Source organism: Macrobrachium rosenbergii, chromosome 12, assembly GCF_040412425.1.
Source record: "Macrobrachium rosenbergii isolate ZJJX-2024 chromosome 12, ASM4041242v1, whole genome shotgun sequence".
NCBI classification, from domain to species: Eukaryota; Metazoa; Arthropoda; class Malacostraca; order Decapoda; family Palaemonidae; genus Macrobrachium; species Macrobrachium rosenbergii.
In genome coordinates this window covers 96,772,962-96,786,233 of record NC_089752.1, presented here as the reverse complement: position 1 = coordinate 96,786,233, position 13,272 = coordinate 96,772,962, and positions in this window count along the sequence as shown.

Below are 13,272 nucleotides of genomic sequence, written 5' to 3'. Positions count from 1 at the left end.
ATGCCACCAGGACACTCAAACCTTTGGAGGTAGGGGCCCATGTAAGAGTGCAAAATCAAGCAACAAAGGAATGGGATCATACAGGGTTGGTGGTGGACTCCCTCCCCCACCAGCAGTACAGAATCAAATTGGGTGGCAGTGGATGACTGTCACTAAGAAACAGGAGACACATTGCACCCACCAACAGCACCGACATCCCCATCATCTTGCACACCCACCCGCCTGCACCGTCAGCAACCAAATCAACTCAGCCAAGAGGCACCAGTATGCCCCAAGAGGCAAACTACACGCCCAAGATGGCTATCCGATTATGTCGTAAACTGTGTGAACAAGTAAAAGTTATGCTCTACACAGTTAATTCAGCTGCCTCCATTACAGAATGAACATATAACTGGCAATATGTTGATTATTCATTTATTTGATCATTTATCACAAAAGTTCATTGCCCTATGTTTTTTTTTTTTTATATGTATTGTGCATACATGTATTTCTTGTAATATCAAATTTTCATTCAATTATTATAGCCATTTCATAGCATCTCTTGCTTATAATTAAATAAAAATTTTAGAAGGGAGATGTAAGATTTTAGAAGAGAACGAGACTTGTTTTTCCTGCTGAAGGGAAGCTTGGCGTCTCCCTTCAACCGAATCAGTATGCAACTGGCGCTCTTGTAGTAAGCATCATTCTGCAATACATGCATCACTGGACACCAGGGTTTTATTACAATCCTACGCATCTAACATCCTACAAAAGGAACCGGCTCTTGACTTTAAAATGAACGATTTGGCTGGGGAGGTGACTACATGGAGAGTACTTATCTTACCCCAATGGTATGCCCTCAAGAAAGATGCATTTGGCACCTCTGCATGCCTTGTTGTCACCTTAGTTCCCTCTCAAAATTTATACAAAGGTTATTTTACTAAAGGAGGTACTTGAATAACATAAAAAAGAGCCTCTCTGACATTCCTGACACAATCAACACAGGCAATTCACCAGACACAAATAATAACCAAACACATTTACAGAAAAAAAGTGAACCACGAGCTCAGCTGCCTGCTTATTACTCCCCCTCTCTTATCCTGAACGTTGTGAAGGATTGTCGAGAAAAAATGGATCCAATTTTTTCGCGATAGCTGAGTGCCAGTCTGAGGGGAAAAACTCAGGCACACGGGAGTGTGGGCTGAGACTGACGTCATCCTCAGAAAATGAATTATTTTGATGGGGCATGCAATGGAAAACTAGTGATAGGTAGTTGACTGGGTGTGCTGAGGGACTGGGCGTGATGCATAAGATATGTAACCACTGGGTCACATCATGATTGACTACCAAAGTAGCCAGGTATACCAGACTTCGGCAGCTAAGCTTTTTCCTTTAATAATGGTGGAGCATGTCGACAAAATCTGCAGGGATTTTGCCAACATAAGTCTCCTATCTAGTTGGTTTAAAATATCAGTAGAATTAGTGAGCATGATGATTACCTGTCTAGCTGACATGGAGATGGAGAATTAGCCTATGCGATGGTTCTGAGTTGAAAAGTGCTATTATTATTTCATTTGTTACATGTAATTTATTCTTGAAAAGCGTACTGTAAGTTGCACTGTAATAATGATAACACACCGGCCTAGGTTAATAAATTCAGGCATACTCTTAGCTTGAACTGGTACTTGATGTCGGAGGCAAACAAATCTTCATTTTTTATTAGGGCTGAGATGCAGTTTGTTTATTGTTTCTTGGTAGGAAGATACATGGTGTAAACAATTTATTCCTAGTGGATTCCTTCCATAACTGTTAGAACTGGTTCCTAAACTGGTGCTTATACTGGTACCCTATGCTGATTCCCTGTAATACAAAAAGTTCATTTAGGACTGCAATCTTGTGCCAAACAGCATGCATTCCTTAGCCTAGGATATACTGTACTCATGCCTAGCTTAACTGTTACTCTACACAGTTAGCCTGGCTTTACATGCATGACAGGTGGTATTTAACTCAAGAATTGGCGTTTTCATAAATGTATGGAAGAATATCACACAGCTTAGCCTGTGGTTGGTGGTATGATTGCAACCACATGCAAGCTCCACATGGTGCAACTTACGTGACATTACCATAACAATTCTTGGTAATTAGCTATTACATCATGGTAAAAATACAAAAGAACACTATTAAGTGTTATGGCAACATGTACATTACAAATTATAAGTGCATACCTTTTACAAGGAAGAAATATGGTATTTCGAATGAAAATGAGGGGAGCCACATTCCTTTCCCCTCAAGATTTGAGCTTACACAACTACGTACTTAATTAAATTTATGTGCCTAGGTATGCACTCAATCATTGACAATGTCAGTGTCGAGTGGTTCACTTAACGTCTTGATAAGATGAAAACCAATTCGTCTTTCCAGTCCACAAATTATGAAGGGTATTGTCATTAATTTGAATGAAGGATTTCCATCATTACAGCACTTTTAGTTAACTAGAGTTTTGGATCTGAGAAACTTGCTTGTAATGATGTGATTGTAAATTTGGGAATTTGGAAGTTTCTGGAAAGAATGCGTAGCAACGCTGCAGCACGCTCATGCTCATTCTTCTGTTAGCAACGACAGACATCAGATGCGTAGAAGGTTTGTTCTTAATTAGAAGGCTGGTCACTGACCAGATCTTGCTTGAAATGACAATTATTTGTATCATCATCTTATCCAGTTTAATTGAGGCTGTTCGTTGCTTTCCATTGACATGTACCATGTCCAGTAGTTATGCTACACTTGCAGGCTCGATTAAGTTGCGAAGTTAGTGAATAGTGTCAGAATTTAGGTAATTTTTTAATCTTGATTGCGGGCCTACATGTGGTCCAGAATTCATCTTTGTTTCTTGATTAAGTTTAACGTAAATTTAGTTAGCTTTGAGATTAATGTAAATTTAGATAGCTTAATTTATTTATTGTGTGATTTTGTTATTTTTGTAATAAAGTTTAGAAAATGTTCTTGTGTTTGTGTGTTTTTGCTGGTTTGGAGTCGGTGTCTCTTTTAGATTGTGTATTATGCCCAGAACATCGGGCAAAAGCCAATATATTGAGCTATCATTGTGAGAAATTCTTGACATTTGGTCCTTTGATGGCGGATAAACAGACAACGAGCCAGGATGCATGTGGTTATGCTATTCCGTTCTGAGTGGCTTTGATAGGGCATTCGCAACTGCCTCCTGTCCTACTGGTAATGGAAGGAGTTGTTGTGGAGATCTTTAGGAGACTAAGTGTCCTCACCACACACTTTGAGGATGCAGAATTTTGGACGCGTAATCAAAATTTTGTTGTTTGGTATGTAAGTGGTGATGATCTAGCAGTGCACGACCCGAAACCTGTTTGGGGTAGACTAAAGGTCTTGGCAGAAAGATTTATGCTAGACATTGCTTAGATCCAAGAGCATTTACTTAGGCTTTGACCACAATGGTTGGAGTGCTTAGGCCAACCTGTTTTTGTAAGGTAATTTTTCTCTGTGAAATTGGGTCAAGTAATAATAATAATAATAATAATAATAATAATAATAATAACAACAATAGTAAGAATAATATTAACAGTAATATTAATAATATAATAATAGTAAAAAATATAAAAATAATAATAGTAATAAGGCATAGTACTGTGAGCTGGACCTAGACCTAGACCTTTCAATATGGCCGCCCGAGGTCACATGCTCAGCAGGGTGGTCGCCACTCCATGTTATTGATGCTCTATGGTTTGAATGCACACTTCGAGATTTGCAAGGCTGCAGCAGAAGGAGCCGAAGACGGATGAATTCTTGAAGACTTCTTCAGGAAGCCATTAGAATCCAATGGGTGTTTATCCAGGAGTTCTCCAGGAGCTGAAGACAGCTTCACAGGATCCTGGAGTCATGAAGACGTCTTCAAGAGGACATTATTATCCAATAGGCAGTTCTCCAGGAATTCTTCAGGAGCTGAAGACGGCTTCACATGATCCTGGAGTCTTTAAAACTTCAAGAAGACGTTATAATCCAATGGGTGTTTCTCCAGGAATGTTTCAGGAGCTGAAGATGGCTTCAAAGGATCTTGGAGTCATGAAGATGTATGTCTTCAAGAGGACATTATAACCCAATTAATGTTTCTCCAGGAGTCCTTCAGGAGGTGGAAGAATTCTGGGCAGAATGATTCTAAAGACAGATTCTGGATTTCTCTCGGGATTTTGCATGGATCCACACATTTCACAGGTGAAAGACACCACAGACTGACTTCAAGGTCAATCTTAACATCTGATGAGGAAGAAAAGATGGAGTAATTGAATAAAAGAGGAAAATTTCATCTTTAATCTAGACTTAATTGAGATATGCTGAATATTATATGCTATAGATTCTTAAAGATTTAATTATTGCAGGAGAGCAAAGATAAGAAAGTAAATTCTTTCTATCAATTCTTTTCTTCTCCTGTTAATTTCATTTAAACTACTCATCTGTTAATATTATATATATATATATATATATATATATATATATATATATATATATATATATATATATATATATATATATATATATATTGTCACAAAGTGATCAAGCACCTGGTTATTACACAAATAATAATACCAAAAAGTTACCTCACTTCGACCAGATACTTGAAACCTCATAACAAAGATATTAAGGCTGAATACTCTAAAGGTACAGTGATCCCATAAAACTTACTTATCACTTGAGAAAATCAATGTAACTTTATCAAGTTATGGGTGAGGTAACAACTAATAAGTTATATCCAGACTAGTGGAAAATGGGTATCACTTCAACAAACACTATAACTGTTTCTCTGGTTCTATTTTACCAAGATAAGTCTCAGGTGAACAAACAGATAGATCACTTACCTTATACACATTCATTAATTTCTCTAATTACTGGTGGTCAAAATGAAACGCTGTGTTTTTTAAACTTTAAACAAACAGGTTTATTTCTAAGTTCAAAAGTTATATGCAGAGTTCACAATCTCAAAAGATTTACTATTAATTGATAACAGTGTAAGATTTTAGTGTTTCTTAATCAAGTTTGATTCACAAATCTTTAATTTATTAAGAAAGCAGTTTGGTTAAGTAAGATTCAAACCATTAACTATCACTCAAGTTTTAAATATATACCTGATTAATTAACTTCAACACTAATTTTCACCAAAATATTACTGACTGGAATCCATATAAATATTCTCTGAAATCTCAATAATAAGTATGTACTAACAAAATGCTAAGTAATCACCAGCACAAAACTTTATAATTCAGTAATTATAAAATTAGAGTAATATGATAGCACAGACATATAAGAATGAAATATGCAAAAATGGAAACATACCAATGGCAATTTACTAAGACAAAAATATGTTTAAAGATTATATCAATCTTTCAAAAGATTACTTTCACTTTTAAAAAAAGGTTAAACTCACGTCTTTCTAAGACTTTCTCAAAGACAACACTGCCAAGTCACAATGACATACACAATGATATATAATTAGCAGCAAGAAACGTTAGAACTCACAATAAGAGATATTCACCTCTTATCAAAATAATAATTCTCTTTTACCTAGAACATCACTTTAACTCTTAACATAATAAAACCAGTAAACATCACTTTACACAATGCTTGCATAACATAAACACCTTGGATCACCTCTTACAAAATGAATACACTTCTTGGGTGAGTTTAACAAAACTTTTACAAATATGAGAGCAGCCAGTGAACCTTATACATGTATGGAATTATTGAGAGAGAGAGAGAGAGAGAGAGAGAGAGAGAGAGAGAGAGAGAGAGAGAGAGAGAGAGAGAGAGATGATTATCCCAGGGATCCCTTTTTCTGACTGAGTGACTCTGGATCAGCACTGCACTTTTATCTTTAAACCCTCCCAGAATACATGATACATAAAGTATACATACATTATACATACAGGTATACATGTGCAGTATACATACAAGGAACTCTAAGGCCCAGAGGGAAATCTGCCAGAGCTCTTATCTCTATGATGGACATTTCCTGTTCAGGGTTAAGCAGTAAAAGGTATTCTGGACCAAATTCTTGGTCAGCTGTCAGCATGTCAACTTCACCTACCTCACTCACTCATTCTCTCTTTCTCAGATTATGAAAAAGAATAAGCACAGACACAGACAATAATTTCAGAATAAGCATACAGAACAAACATGTAACAGGCAATTCGCCGATTGGCTGTCAGCTCATCATGATAAGTCAAGAGGGCCTTGCCTTTCTCCAAAAGCGACTTCCTGGATCCCAACAACTGAGTAAACACAGGATGTACCTAAGTGATCTGATAAGAATCTCACCCTTTCTCTCTGTTTGGCTCTAACGCTCAATACTTGTATTAATATATCAAACAAATGGAAAAAACATATCAAGACATTTTAAGATTACATGATACACAATTTATCTGTAAGAAAAAGACATTTTAAAATTATATCATCACAGCAAATGACGAATCTGCAAGCAAAACATCAAAAATTTCACAGAGACACATATTACACTTGTAGAATGGTTATATATATTATAACACCTTATAATAATATGTATATATATATATAAAATTATATATACTGTATATATATTGTGTATATTTATACATACAGTAGTCCCTCAATTAACCAGTTCCACCTTATCTGGAAATTGACATTGTCCAGCACCATGATATATACATAAAATGTGTATACAATTTGTAAGAATTAATAAGCCCCTCTCAAATGGTTGGCAATGTTGTGTGGGTGGCAAGAAGCACAGGTACTTTGTGTCATGAAGTCACCAAATGTTATGATGCTCTTTTTTTTTTTTTTGTTTTATTCTTGCTTTATTGTTTCTAGCTTTGTTTGTTGTTAGTTGTTAGAGTCCCAGGAGGTTTAGGAAGACACAGTGCAGTTTTCTTACTTCATTAACACACTTAGTTAAATAATACATTATATGCAAGTTAAGTGAATCGAAGTATGAGCTTTTCTTTCTTCTCAGCCCACAACTGGTGAGGCTCTCAACCTCACTCCTCTAAGGCTCTCGGCTCTTTTCTCTCTGCTTCTCTATCTATTTGCAAGCTTGCTTTTTGAAGGTTCTCCAAAGGAAATGTCCATCCCATTAGTAGGTGGACCATTGCTTCTGTTTCGCCTTGTAGATGTCCTTAGTGGCTGGAGATTATCTAACGATGTCCCTTCAGGTGTGACTAATTGACTTGATTCCCTCCTTCGTGGGTGAGACTAATGACATCACTGGAAGTCTTCAGGTTCAGGCGAAAGTTGAAAGGTCAGCTCACAGGTGAGACGGGTAGACAGTCTTTAATGGTTGCACTTAGATTACGCTTAGATTACTCTTGCACCAATGTTTTGGCTACATACTCATAACACTTCCTGCTTCGTTATTCTCTCTCTCTCTCTCTCTCTCTCTCTCTCTCTCTCTCTCTCTCTCTCTGTCTATCATTTGTCTATTAATGGTTCTCTCTCTTTTCTTTTTCTCTCTTTTATATTTACGCTATTCCTAACTAATATTCTCTTAGCTATCATTATGCTTGCTTACTGTTATAAATAGCCTGAGAAAGTGTTACTGTGGGAGTCTTAGATCAAGGAATGAGTTTTTTGTGGGGAACAGGTGGGAGGAGTAAGCGGCCAACTGTTATTGGCTTAAAAGCAATACATCACTTGACTCATCACCACTTAACTTTATTTATTGCTTGTAACTTGTAATTGCTTGTAATATGTCATCAGTATAATCATGTACTGTAGAAGGTGTGTGGATGGGTGACTTCTGTTTTTTGTAAACTTTTTCACTATTGTCAAAAACACATTCATTACTACACGTCATTATGTTTTTTACTTTTGAATGCCTGATAAGAGATATGTGTCATGATGACATCATAAAAATTTAATTCTCTAATTCGCTACAGTCGGACAGTGGACAGTATCAGTGCAATTTGTAGTAAAGCATGTTTCACTCCTTTGTCCAGTAGATTGTCAGTCCTTGTTATTCATGTTCAGAACGGTTGTGGTGTGTTGTGTATGGCCCCACCTCCTCCTAAGATGGCCAGGAAGATGGTGGCACTTCAGATTCGACATGGGCTTTCCAACAAGAAAACTCATGGCTAAGCTTTGGATACCTAGGAGGGAATGGAAGAAATCTGGCAGATGTTGCAGGACTTGATTACAAAGGAAGGCCTTGTTTTAAGTCAGATCTGCAACACTGACAAAACTGGTCTATTCTGTCACTCCTTGCCTACTAACACCTTGGCTGACAAGAAGGAAAAGAATTTACCCAGAAGAAAGCTTTGAAGCTATGCATGTCTGTTGTGTTATGTACAAATGCTTCTGGTAGCCACTATTACAAAGCAACCACATACCCTGGGTGGGTTGATAGATAATCTCCCAGTGACTTGGTACCATTCAGGAAGGCTTGGGTCACATCCAAGATCATTTCCGACTGGTTCCATAATCACTTTTGTAAAAGGTTGTTTGTCATCAGACACAGGACCTTGGAATCATTAGACACCAAGTGAAGGCTGTTCTTGTGGACATCCTACCACAACCTAGTTGGTTGGTAACAAAGGTCGCATCAGGGCCATGTTTTTGTCTCCTAATATGACTGCCCTCATTCAATGGTTGAGGATGTGCAGGAGAAGGAGCAAGTCTTAGATGCACAGGGGAACAAACTCTGGAGAATCTTCAAAAGTATTTGCTTAACTCTGTTATCTATAACTTTGCAGATGGATGGAAGGACATCACCATACAGACCCAGAAGCATGCTTAAAACCTTATCTTGTAGGGGAAAGAGGACATGATTGAGCTCCAAGGCTTTAAAATGGGGGACTTTTGTACCCAGCGCACCAAGGGAGGTGATGATGTTCCTGAGGGCAATATACAGGAGTGGCTAGATGACAATGGTGGCAGTCTTGGTTTACAACTTTTGTCCGACAATGAGATAGCTGCTGCATTTGCTGCTGGTAAGATGGTGGAGGAGACCCCTGAAGACGATGGCAACACCAACAAGTCTGCTTCACAACCTGTGCCTTCATATAAATACATGAGGATGATCTTTGACATGTTTATCAAAATTATGGAGAATCCCAACATTAGCACCAACACCTTTCACAGGGTGTTGGAGTTTGCCGTAGTTGTTCAAGAAATGTGGCAGACAGTGATTACAAAGCAGTGACTACAAAGTCATTTTTATTATCAAAGAACCCTTGACAGCTTCTTCAGATCCCTAACCCCCTTGCAACCAAGCCCATCACCATCCACTTCTTCCGTCACTCAGTCATTCAGCTCAGATATTAAGAACACTGGCACTCTTTGTTGAAAGGAGAGGTTAATTCAGCCATAAGAAAAGTGAATTCAAAGAAGATAAAATTAAGGAAATAAGCTGAAGAATTACTGAATGAAACTAATCTGACAAAATATAGAGTAAAGAATCCAAGAGCAGGGAAAAACAAAAATCTAGTAAAACGGGAAATTGGAATGTTAGCTGTTGCATCACTGGTCTACGACCATAGGGGTACATCAGTGAATGAATAAGTTTAAAGGAAATGTTAAAGAAATATAGAAAAAATGAAGAACTGCTCTCTTATCTAAGTATAAGTGAAAGTCAGTCAGATGACAGGCAAAATCAGAAGGAAGAATTCATTAAGTTTAAAAACCAATTTTAAAACAAAGTGGTTCATTGATACAGAAATGGCAGAAGTTATTAAGCAAGGAAAGTAATATGGAAGGTGTAGAACGAATAAGGCTAAAGGTCCAGAGTCTAAACCTCGCCTAAAATTGATAAAGTGAAGAGGTGTAAGGGAAAATGGACCATGACAGCAAGAGCAAAAAGTAACAAGAATGAGTTGGATGAAAACACACTGAAATCTAAATAGTTTTAAATCTAATAATGAACAGAGGGAGGATAAAAAAAAGAAAACTAGGAGAAAGAGGTATGATACAGTACTGGAATAGTACATATAAAGGTAAAATCTGCAGGAATGAGAATTTCCATCCAGGACATCGTGCAAATAAGTTATAAGAAAAGTTACCAAAATAAATTAGAAAATAAAGTATTGAATTAACATTTGTTATAACTTCAAGGCATAATAGCCTGACTATAGACAAGAGCAAATACAGTAGAGAAAGATGTGGACAAGCAACTGACGTTATTAGGTGCTGTTTGTGATTAAGCTGCCTTATGCCAACACAAGCTCTTGCTCATAGAGCACCTCCAGCCTTACTATAGGGTGTGGGCCGAAGAGCAAAGTAATTGCCGGTGATCTGTCGCCCACTTGGTTCGAGGACTGCGTACGTGAGAGGCTGCCTAAGGGTCTATTCACAGCATACCTGCATGTAAACGGACATGCCCCTGACTGCACCGGACCATATCCTGCATATACATTCACACTGCATCTGTGACGTCAAAGAAGACAACTGGGTACTGAATGATTTATTACCTGGGCATAAGGTATACATAGCAGTGTGCGGACGGAAACGTGGTGCCCGACCCCAGGTCTCCGTGACCCACACGCTGAGTGAGAGCAATTTGTGTTTGTTAACAGTCATCAAATAACAATAACAAGAGACATAATGTACATACAGTGATAAAATATATACTGGGGAAAGGGCCAGGAAATTCTACATACAAATATATACATGAGATTCTTGCAGTGTTGATAGATGCGATACATGACCATAATTAATGGGTAAAGAAGACATCTTTACACACCATATACTCTCCAGCATTTATGGTCGTAATTTAGTCCTGTTCGTCATACTGGCAACATCTTAAGTAAGTTTGATATGTTTAAGAATTTTAGTACAAGTGACTTTGCAGTGATGGCACTCCTTCTGGAAGAGGAAGAGGAAAACAAAAGTGAAAAAAAGCAAAACACCGCTTTATTGTTTTATCAAGTCAAATAATGGAAGTGTTCTAAATTTAAGTCTTGGTTTGTTTAAATTCGATGCCTTCATAATTAAAAAAATTTGTTGATAAATATAAACAACAAAATTAATATTCAATTTTATACATGACTTTGGACTTTGTATGGCTAAGTTTCCACATCTCTTATGTTAAGTCTAGGGTTTTAGTTTGTGGTTGCGTGATCCCAGATTATCCTGGATCATCTCTTTATTACCCTTTTGACAATTAATCATCTGGTATTCTTGATCTTTATGTTTACCTTGATATATACTGTATATATATATATATATATATATATATATATATATATATATATATATATATATATATATATATATATATATATATATATGTGTGTGTATATGTATATATATATATATATATATATATATATATATATATATATATATATATATATATATATATATATATATATATATATATATATATATATATATATATATATATATATATATATATATATATATATATATTATGTATTGTTATGTGGGTCCTTCGGCTAATGAGTTTAATAATGAAGTAATTTGATTTATATTGCCTTGCTTTACCTAAGACCCACATAATTCTGTCAATTAAGGCTAAACTTAACTCCAAAGGACAGATAGTGAATAGATCAGGTCGCCAGTTAACGCTGGTTAACAAAGAATAGAAGTTTATTCATAGCCACATGAATGAATTCAGCAAACTTACTGGAAAACTAATTTCAGCAACACAAGTAAAATAAAATGAAATGGTTTATTTACAGGAGGTAACAGCAGTTCAGAATATTAGTCCGCTTTGGACAAATCTCAGTGCTACATAGAATGAGTGCAACAGATTTAAGTTTCTCAGATGCTGTATCAGGAATTTACTGCAATGTCAAATTAAGGCTTCTTGATACTATTGATGCAGATTCTTTTCCAAGAAAGAGGATGTTGCACAGGCCCAAGGCGTACATAAGTCTGGAAATGACATATCCAGATAACAATCTTGCATTATAGGCACTCTCACTTGTCGTTACTAATCACAAGGGGATGATTAGTTCAAAAATAATATGTTTAACGCCATGGAGGATAAGTTATGTGACTTCACTAGACAACAATAATTGTACTTGATAGATAACTTCATAAATGGGATATGTTTTACTAGGGTTTCTTAGTCAGTGACTGTTTAAGAGAGGAAAATTTGAACAAAGGAAATTGCGAGTTTCAGTCGAAGGGAAAGAGCACTGGGAGTACTTGTCAATTCAGACTTACTGCTAGGTTAGCTAATGCAGTGATCAGTTGCATGAGATTCATTGGTCCATTGAAATAGCAAATTTCTCCTCAGTTTGAACAAAGGAGGGAAAATAAAAGATGCTTGGACAGCAGCCCTGGTCACATCTGTATGCTGTGGAGAGTCCCGATGCTGGGGCATTGTCTTGTCATTTGCTTCAAAACTCCGCCTACCCAGGGCTTGACCTGAAATGACAATAGTCTCACCAGTACACAGAGTAGAGGAAATTGGGTTTTAAGAACAGACTAACTAGGATCTAGCCTAGCAAAACTGTATCCATCTATGCCCCTCTACGCTAAAGTCTCGGCTGCTGGCAAATGTAATTTGAAAACACTGCTAAATCGAAAACAGCCTACATCGTCTGCCCTCTTATTTTAGCAAAAGACAAATTTTTATCATTCGATTAAGAAACAAGGAAGAGAGGTCGAACATGGAATATTTATAACAATAATAATTATATATATACAGTATATGTATATATATTATATATACACAGTAAACCCCCATATTTGTGGTCTCACTATTCGCGGACTCAAGTATTCACGGACTTCTCTGTGGAATGTATCTACCCATTATTCACAGAAAATTTGCCCACTCGTGGTATTTTTCACTGAGAAATATTTACTAATTACTGTATTTTCATATTATTTTCATGACTAAATGCACTTTTTGTGATAAAACTATTAAAATACTCAGGTGTAAGCATTTTTAGAGTTTTTTTGTGTTTAAACTATCAAAATAGGCAGTTCTAAGTGTTTTTAGAGGGGTTTTAAGTATTCACAGAATTTAACTATTTCTTGGGGGTTGCTGTATGCATCCCCGTGAAAATGAGGGTTTATTGTATATATATATATATATATATATATATATATATATATATATATATATATATATATATATATATATATATATATATATATATATATATATTGTATATATATAATTTATGTCCATATATGTGTATAATTATATACACATATGCATGTCTAAATGTGCACATACTGTATGGTATACAGTATGTGCACAGGTACATACTGAATATATATGCAAGTGTGTTTGTGTGTGTTATGTATAGGTATATGTAAAGTATACAAAAG